This window comes from Gossypium hirsutum, chromosome A10, assembly GCF_007990345.1.
Source record: "Gossypium hirsutum isolate 1008001.06 chromosome A10, Gossypium_hirsutum_v2.1, whole genome shotgun sequence".
Taxonomy (NCBI): Eukaryota; Viridiplantae; Streptophyta; class Magnoliopsida; order Malvales; family Malvaceae; genus Gossypium; species Gossypium hirsutum.
In genome coordinates this window covers 1,673,276-1,681,852 of record NC_053433.1, presented here as the reverse complement: position 1 = coordinate 1,681,852, position 8,577 = coordinate 1,673,276, and positions in this window count along the sequence as shown.

Below are 8,577 nucleotides of genomic sequence, written 5' to 3'. Positions count from 1 at the left end.
GGTGCACTTTCAGAGCTGCCACCGGCGGATGAGATGTCGGCAGAAACCACGCTGGCGAGGGCAATCAAAACCAAAGCAAGAATAACAATTTGGCGTGCCATTTTTGTTTTATTAAGCAAGAATTTTTTAAGAGAGAGAGAGAGAGAAAATGTGATTAGGAATGGAGAGATGTAATATGTTTGTAATCATGATTAGCGTATTAATACTAGTAAATTACCATATCTAAAGGCAATTAATTCTCTTTTAATTTTAAACTTAGCCACTAATCATACAATTTTTAAGTTCGGCAATCCTATAATTATGAAAAATTGGGTTTGATGAATGTTACTTATTAAAATGGCCAAAAATTGATAAAACTGATTTCATTTTATATCAGTACTAATTGTATAAATATCAAAGGATACATGAATTTTGATCTAATGTGTAATGCCAGACATATAAAAATAAATGTATGTATTCATTTTTTAAATGTATATACTTGAATCAAAATCAAACTTTCATGTAAATATTTGAACCAGATTCAAGGTCTAAGTATATAATTAATGTTCATGTATCAAATTGCACATTGGACCAAAGTTCATGTATAAATTTGATATTTATCTCTTTTCATAAGTTATTCATAAAATTTTGAGTTCATTGCACCACACATCCTCAAACTATGTCTCTCATTTTAAAGTGGTCCCAAATTTCAAAACATTCTAATTACATCTCAAAACTATCTATGTTAAATCAATAAAGCATTGTCATTATTCAAGCCCTTAATTTAACTATTAAATGGCATGTAAAATGTCATGTGACATTTTAGAGGAAAGTAAAATGCTGTTGTATAAATTTTAAAATTAAAAACTAGAAATAAAGTAAAATCGAAAAAGAAGAGAAGAAACAATAATTTCTCTAAAAGCTACACTAAGAAGGTATTGAACCCTTTCTATCCTTGATGCGATACTCACAGGTTCAACTATCATATTTTTAAAGGAGGAATTGAACACCAAAGACCAATGTACCAATACTTATGCCCCTACAATTGCATTTAATGCTCGAATTAATGTCTCTAACGACTACAAATCATCAAGGGTATATAAATAGAGTTCAGGAACACTCAGAACAAAGATTAGAAACAAGCTTACAAAGTTTATTGTGCATAATTCTGATCTTTTTATTGTATTTCTCATATTTTCTCATGCACCCACATGTGTAATTATTTCTTTAAATCTTTCAAGTGATGTAAAATCATTTGAGTGGCCTATATTGTTGTAGATTAGTCTTTAAGTGGTATTCCTTGTTTATAATTTTTTTCTTATCTTAGTGAGGGTTTACTTAAGGTTTTCAGAAGAAAACCTTAAGGGGAAGCAACTCTATATTGCCTACTTAAAATATAGTGATTTTAAAGGTTAAACATTGTCCTTGAAATTTTCAAATTAGTGAATTTGGAATAATCTTTAGTTGTGGTAAGTTAAGGTAGTTGAGGTAAACAATAGGGGTCGAACCACTATAAATCCTTACGTTGATTTTCCTTTGCCATATTTCTTCCAAAATTTTAAAACATCAATCCATCCCTCCTCATGGTGTATATCTAACTTTTACCTTCGGCTTTGCATGACTGTCGCTACTCTAGGAACCTTCACTCTTGGTTCCTTCACTCTTATGTTTTCGACATTCTCTCTACTCCTTGCATTACAGCTTTGCACGAGTGGGGTCGAACTTCTTCTCGCTCAATTTCACATTCTCACTTGGTGCCTGATTGGTCTCTGCTACAGGACACATTCGAATAGCTCCCAAACTTAACGTTCATAGCTCCACGTCATGCGCATCATTTACCACTCAAATACTGCCAAGCCTACTTACTTGAAGCACTCGGTCACTTCCACTACCATCGGCTTCAGACTCTTCCAAGGTCTTCTCAATCCCAGATAACTTAGCCTTGGTGGGGCAATCACTTGCCCTATAGGGACCCTCATATAAGAGGACACTGAGTGGCTTTCTCTCACCCACCTCCTTTACGATCACATCGAGGCTCCGTTTGTCTCATCGGGGCATGGCTCACCTTGTCTCCTCATTCTACGAATCAACGCTATCATCTCCCTTAATCTTTTGCTTGTCACTATTCTTTTGGGACTCTACAATTTAAGAAATATATATAATAAAAAAAGAATCCAAAACCATGTTTCTTTCGTATTAAAAAAAATTGAAATCCATAAATTCTTGCCAGGGATTCTTACAGGCTTACTAACTAATTTGTTTGATTATCATATGACATGTGGAAAAGGTAGGGATATAGATGTCCTGTATAAAGAAGACAACACTCGCACAATTTTATTCTTTTAAAAAGGATAAGATTTGGGAGAATTTTTTGTCATCGAGAAACTATAACACTTGTTTTGCACAGCAATATATATATAGAAGGAAGCTTTGTACAACTTTTCCGAATGCCTTATTAAAAAGCATGGAATTAAATAGTGGACAATCAAAACCGAAGCAAGAACAACAAGTTGGCGTGCCATTTTTGTTTCAAATTGTGCCCGTTGAACCACTTAGAATATCGTTAGATACGCGGGTAATACACACGAGGTGTACAGAATTGTAATCCGTCAATTCTTGTACATGTATACTCATACGAGCGATAAACGATAAGCTCCTTCGAGCTGAATCACGGTAAGCTCATACGAGCTGAGTATCGGTATGCTCTTAAGAGCTGGAATTGGTAACCTTAATGACATGTCATTTGTATCCTACGAATTCTTAAGGTTCAAACGGGGCTCAGTATTCTTTGTACATCGTCGGTTATGCACTCGATAATTATACATAATAATTAAACCATTCACATACATATATTTCAATTAAAGCATATATATACAGAATTTAATTACATGGACTTACCTTGAATTCGTACGGAGAAAAAAGATCCTTTAATCGATAACTTTGTCCTTTCCCCGATCTAATTCCGTATGTTGATTTTCTTGATCTATATAATCAAATTTAACCAATTTAAACCTCACTCTATTCAATTCAATTCAAAATTCATGTTATGGAAAAATTACCATTTTGCCCCTATACTTTTAACTTCTTTACAATTTAGTACCTAGGCCCGTAAAATGAAATTCATGCAATTTCATCACTATATAAGCCTAGAAAAATTCTATATATGCTAATATCAGCTCATAAATTTCAAAATTTCACATATTTAACACATAATTTTTATATTTCTCAATTTAATCCCTATTTGGCAATTTCATTAGAAATCACTTAACAAAAGTTGTTTAATTAACAATAAGGATTCATTTTCTTCCATAAAACTTCAAGAACAACTATAAATCTCTCATGGAAAATCCCTATACTTTCAACCATATTGCAAATTATCCCCTATTTAGCTAGATTAAGCTACAACGATCCCGTAAACATAAAAATCAACAAAAACGAGACAAAGGATCACTTACATGTGAGGGACTTTATTTGAAAATTTTTCAATATTTACAAGGCTAATATTTTCTTAAATTTTTAGTTTGTGTATGAGTGAAGAAGATGAGTAGTTTGTTTTATTTTATTTTTATCTTTAATTGGCTAATTACCTAATTCCCCTTACCTAACTTTAAATTTTTCATAAATACCAAGCCATGCACATCCACTAACTTATTTAATGGTCTAATTATCACATAAGGACCTCCACTTTAAGGTTCTATAGCTATTTAACACCTTTAGCTACTAAAATAGAACTTTCACACTTTACGCGATTTAGTCCTTTTTTACAAATTGAGCATACAAACGGTAAAATTTCTTTGCGAAATTTTTATACTATAATACTATCAAGCTGTAGATATTAAAATAATATTAAAATAAATTTTTTAACTCAAATTTGTGGTCCCGAAATCACTGTTCCAATTTCACTGAAAACGGGCTGTTACAATCAATTTTTAAGTTTAGGCTTGGATCGAGACATATTAATCAAGTTATTTGAGTTTGATTAATCTAGTTAATTAAATTTCATGCTTTAGGTTGAACTCGAGCTCGATTAGACTAGTTTGTAATTAAGCTCTTTCTATAGAAAAAGGGTAAAAATGTAATTTTATAATATAAAATTGTATTAACATAACAAGCTCGATTAAGCTTACGAACCATTGAAATCAAATATATGGTGATTGAATTTAGCTCAATTGAAAGTTCAAGCAACTAGAGCTCCATCTCTATTTGATAATTACCAAATCAAATTGAAATTATTTTCGAGTTGAACTCGACTAGCTTGCTAGCAATTATATCTCATTTACACCATTAAAGAATCTATCAACAATAATTATATATTTGTGGATGCAAGATACGGTAGTGAAGAGAGCTTCACAGTGGTTAACATTTAACATTATGAATAGTTAATTTGATTGTTATATGATTAGGGTTTCATTTAGAGTTTAGGATTAATATTTCACACTCTTGATAACCATTGTCATAGAGACATGGCATCATGGAACTCGTGTGGTTATGTTAAGGCTCAGGTAGCTAGTCTTGGAATCTTAAGAAATCCTGAGAGTAGACATGGGCATGCTCTAAATTGAACAAGGTTGTAGAATGGCAAGCCCTCTTTCAATTTGCCACATCGATGCCTTTAGGAACATTTTCACTAAAAAGTCCACCTTCCATTACTTTAATCAATTAGACCAATATGTCTCTTTTTTTCTTAATAATGGGAGCATTACAAACACCAAATTCTAACTACCATACTCAACCACTGCTAGCTTCTTCCTTTGTGTACTCAATTAATACTTTAAATATTATTATAATTAATACTTAAAACACAGTTCATCAAATTAAGTTTGTTGACTTGATGATTAAGGTTTCCACCACTCCAGATGTGGCCTGAACTCAAATCGCGCTAGCCATGTTGTTGTTAGAGCTTTACCTTCTTCTCATAATTCACAAAAAAATATAGTTCACCCATCTACTCGTTTTAGTTGATTTGTTAAGAGTATAATGTTGTAAGTGAAATTATATATATGAAAAACAATTCATAAACTTAATGAAAAACATAACAATCTATTTATAGAAAAAATTATTTATTTTCCAACCTTCACCATTTTTTTAAATTGTAAATTGTTTAATGATTTGTCGACATTTCCTTGACAATCATTCTATGCAGAACTTTATGACTAGCACTCCACCACGAAACAACCAACTCACCTGTCCAAATAATACAGTTATTTAATTATTATATTTCACTTGATCTTTCTATTTTCTATCAAGGTCAATAAGTATTGGAACCCACCATTGTTTGAAAAGTCAAATGGGGTGGGCACCGAAAGTAGAAAGTAATATTGGTTGGCAAGTTGGGTTAAAAGTTGGCATGGGATAATTGCAATTTTGGTCCCTAATTGTATAGGGACATTGCAAGTTGATCCTTGAACCTCAACTATAAATAGGCCTAACCATTGCTTACTTTCTTCATCCCATAATTGCCATTCTCTACTTAAGGCATTATTCTCTCTCTCTATTTGTAAATTTCACTTGTAATTTTTGGAGTGAAATATATTTGGTAGTGCCCGAGGACGTAGGCAAAATTTGCTGAACCTCGTTAAAATTCTGGTGTTCTTTATTATTTGTTTTACATATTTTGTGAATGTGATTGTAGTGATTTATTGTGCTATTAAATTACGATAGAGGGATATTCTGGCTAGGAAAGACTTGGTATTTAAGTGATCTTCGTGATCTACCTCTCTTTCCTAGGAATTGAACTTAGTGTGATTTTTCAGTACAATAATTTTACTCTTTCACACGCTTCCGCGCAACAATTGGTACCAGAGCCAGGTTCGTACTTGGGGAATACGACCGTTTACGGTACTATTCACGTATACGGCACTATTCACATATATGGTACTATTCACGTATATGGCACTATTCACGTATACGGTACTGTTCACGTATACAGTAGTTGGGATTGAGGAGAAAAATGGCAGCAGCATCGTCATCAGCAAGGACTACTGTAACAAATGCAAAATTTGAAGTAGAGAAATTTGACGGTACCAATAATTTTGGTATGTGGCAATGTGAGATCCTGGATGTCTTATGTCAGCAAGAGCTAGATATAGCCCTTGAAGAAAAACCTGACAAGATGGATGACAAGGAGTGGGCCAAGATCAATAGACAGGCGTGTGGTACAATCCGCCTATGTTTGGCCAAAGAGCAGAAGTACTCTGTCATGAGGGAGACATCAGCGAAGAAGTTATGGGATACACTAGAAGAAAAGTTTCTAACGAAAAGTCTTGAAAATAGGCTTTATATGAAAAAGAAACTTTATCGATTCACGTATGCACCAGGTATGTCGATGAATGACCATGTGAACTCATTCAATAAAATTTTAGCAGACTTGCTAAATTTGGATGAGAAATTTGAAGATGAAGACAAGGCATTATTGTTGTTGAATTCCCTTCCTGATGAATATGATCATCTTACCACCACATTGCTTCATGGGAAGGACACGATCACATTTGATGCAGTCTGTAGTGCGTTGTATAGATCTGAGACTCGAAAGAAAGATAAAAGAGATCACAGAGATACAACCGCAGAAGTCTTAACAGTAAGAGGTCGTTCACACAGCAGCAAATCTGGTAGAAGGGGAAAGTCCAAAGGGAGACCCGCCAAAGATGAATGTGCCTTTTGCCGTGAAAAAGGGCATTGGAAAAAGAATTGTCCTAAGCTACAAAAGGGCAAGGCTATTTCTAATGCATGTGTAGCGGAGCATGATGAGGAGTCAGACTTTAGCTTGGTTGGCATGGCAATGGCATGTCAAACGGATGAGTGGATTTTGGATTCAGGATGTACTTACCATATGTGTCCTAATAAGGACTGGTTTTCTAGTCTTAAAGAGCTAGAAGGTGAAATTGTTCTTATGGGCAATGATAGTGCTTGTAAGACAATGGGAGTGGGTACAGTCCAATTGAAGAATCACGACGGCTCAATCCAAGTTTTGACAGATGTTCGCTACGTACCTAGCCTGAAGAAAAATCTCATCTCATTAGGGGCCCTAGAATCTAAAGGGCTCACAATCACTTTGAGAGATGGATTACTAAAAGTAGTAGCTGGGCAACTGACGGTGACGAAAGGCACAAGAAGAAATAACTTGTATTTTTTAAATGGAAGTACAGTTATTGGATCAACATCAACAGTTTCTACAAAAGATGTAGATTCAGAGGCTACCAGATTATGGCATATGCGATTGGGACATGCTGGTGAAAAAGCTTTGCAGACATTGGTGAAGCAAGGCTTATTGAAAGGTGTAAATTCTTGCAAAATGGAATTCTGTGAACATTGTGTTCTGGGCAAGCAGAAGAGGGTAAAATTTGGTCCAGCAATTCACAATACGAAAGGAATTCTGGACTACGTTCACAGTGATGTGTGGGGACCTACCAAAGTAGCTTCTTTGGGAGGTATGCACTATTTTGTTACTTTTGTTGATGATTATTCAAGAAAAGTATGGGTATATCTAATGAAAAGAAAAAGTGAAGTTTTGGATGCATTTCTGAAATGGAAGAAGATGGTGGAGACTCAGACTGGTCGAAAGGTCAAACGACTTCGATCAGATAATGGTACTGAGTACAAAAACGATCTATTTCTACAAGTATGCCAAGATGAGGGCATTGTGCGACACTTCACTGTTCGGGATACACCACAGCAAAATGGGGTGGCAGAACGAATGAATCGAACTATACTGGAGAAAGTTCGATGTATGTTGTCCAATGCTGGATTGGGCAAAGAATTTTGGGCTGAGGCAGTTACATATGCGTGCCATCTAATTAACCGTTTGCCATCAGCTGCAATAAATGGAAAAAACTCCTATGGAGATGTGGACTGGTAAATCTGCTACTGATTATGATTCTTTGCATGTATTTGGTTCCACTGCATATTATCATGTAAAAGAATCTAAGTTAGACCCAAGAGCAAAGAAAGCATTATTCTTGGGTATAACTGATGGAGTAAAAGGATATCGTCTCTGGTGTCCTGATACAAGGAAGATTGTTTTCAGTAGAGATGTGACTTTTGATGAATCAACCATGTTGAAGTACAATGATTCACAAAAGGATGACAAAACCAGTAGTACTTTGCAGCAGGTGGAGCTTGAAAAGGTTAACGATGATCCAGCTAATATTGAAAGGACAAATGATGAAGAGGTTCCTACCCAAGAACCTCTACAGCAACAAGATTCAATTGCATATAGAAGGCCAAGAAGAGAGATTCGTAAGCCTGCTCGCTTTGATGATATAGTGGCCTATGCACTTCCAATTACAGATAATGATGTTCCTTCTGCTTACACAGAAGTAATAAGTAACCCTGATGGTGTAAAGTGGAAGCAAGCAATGAATGAAGAAATGCAGTCTCTTCATAAAAATAAGACCTGGGAGTTGGTGACACTACCCAAGGGAAAGAAGGCAATTGGATGCAAATGGGTATATGCAAATAAGGAAGGATTTCCTGATAAAAATGAAATTCGATACAAGGCTAGATTAGTAGCAAAGGGTTACGCTCAGAAAGAAGGAATAGACTACAATGAAGTGTTTTCTCCAGTTGTGAAGCATTCGTCTATTCGGATTTTGCTAGCCT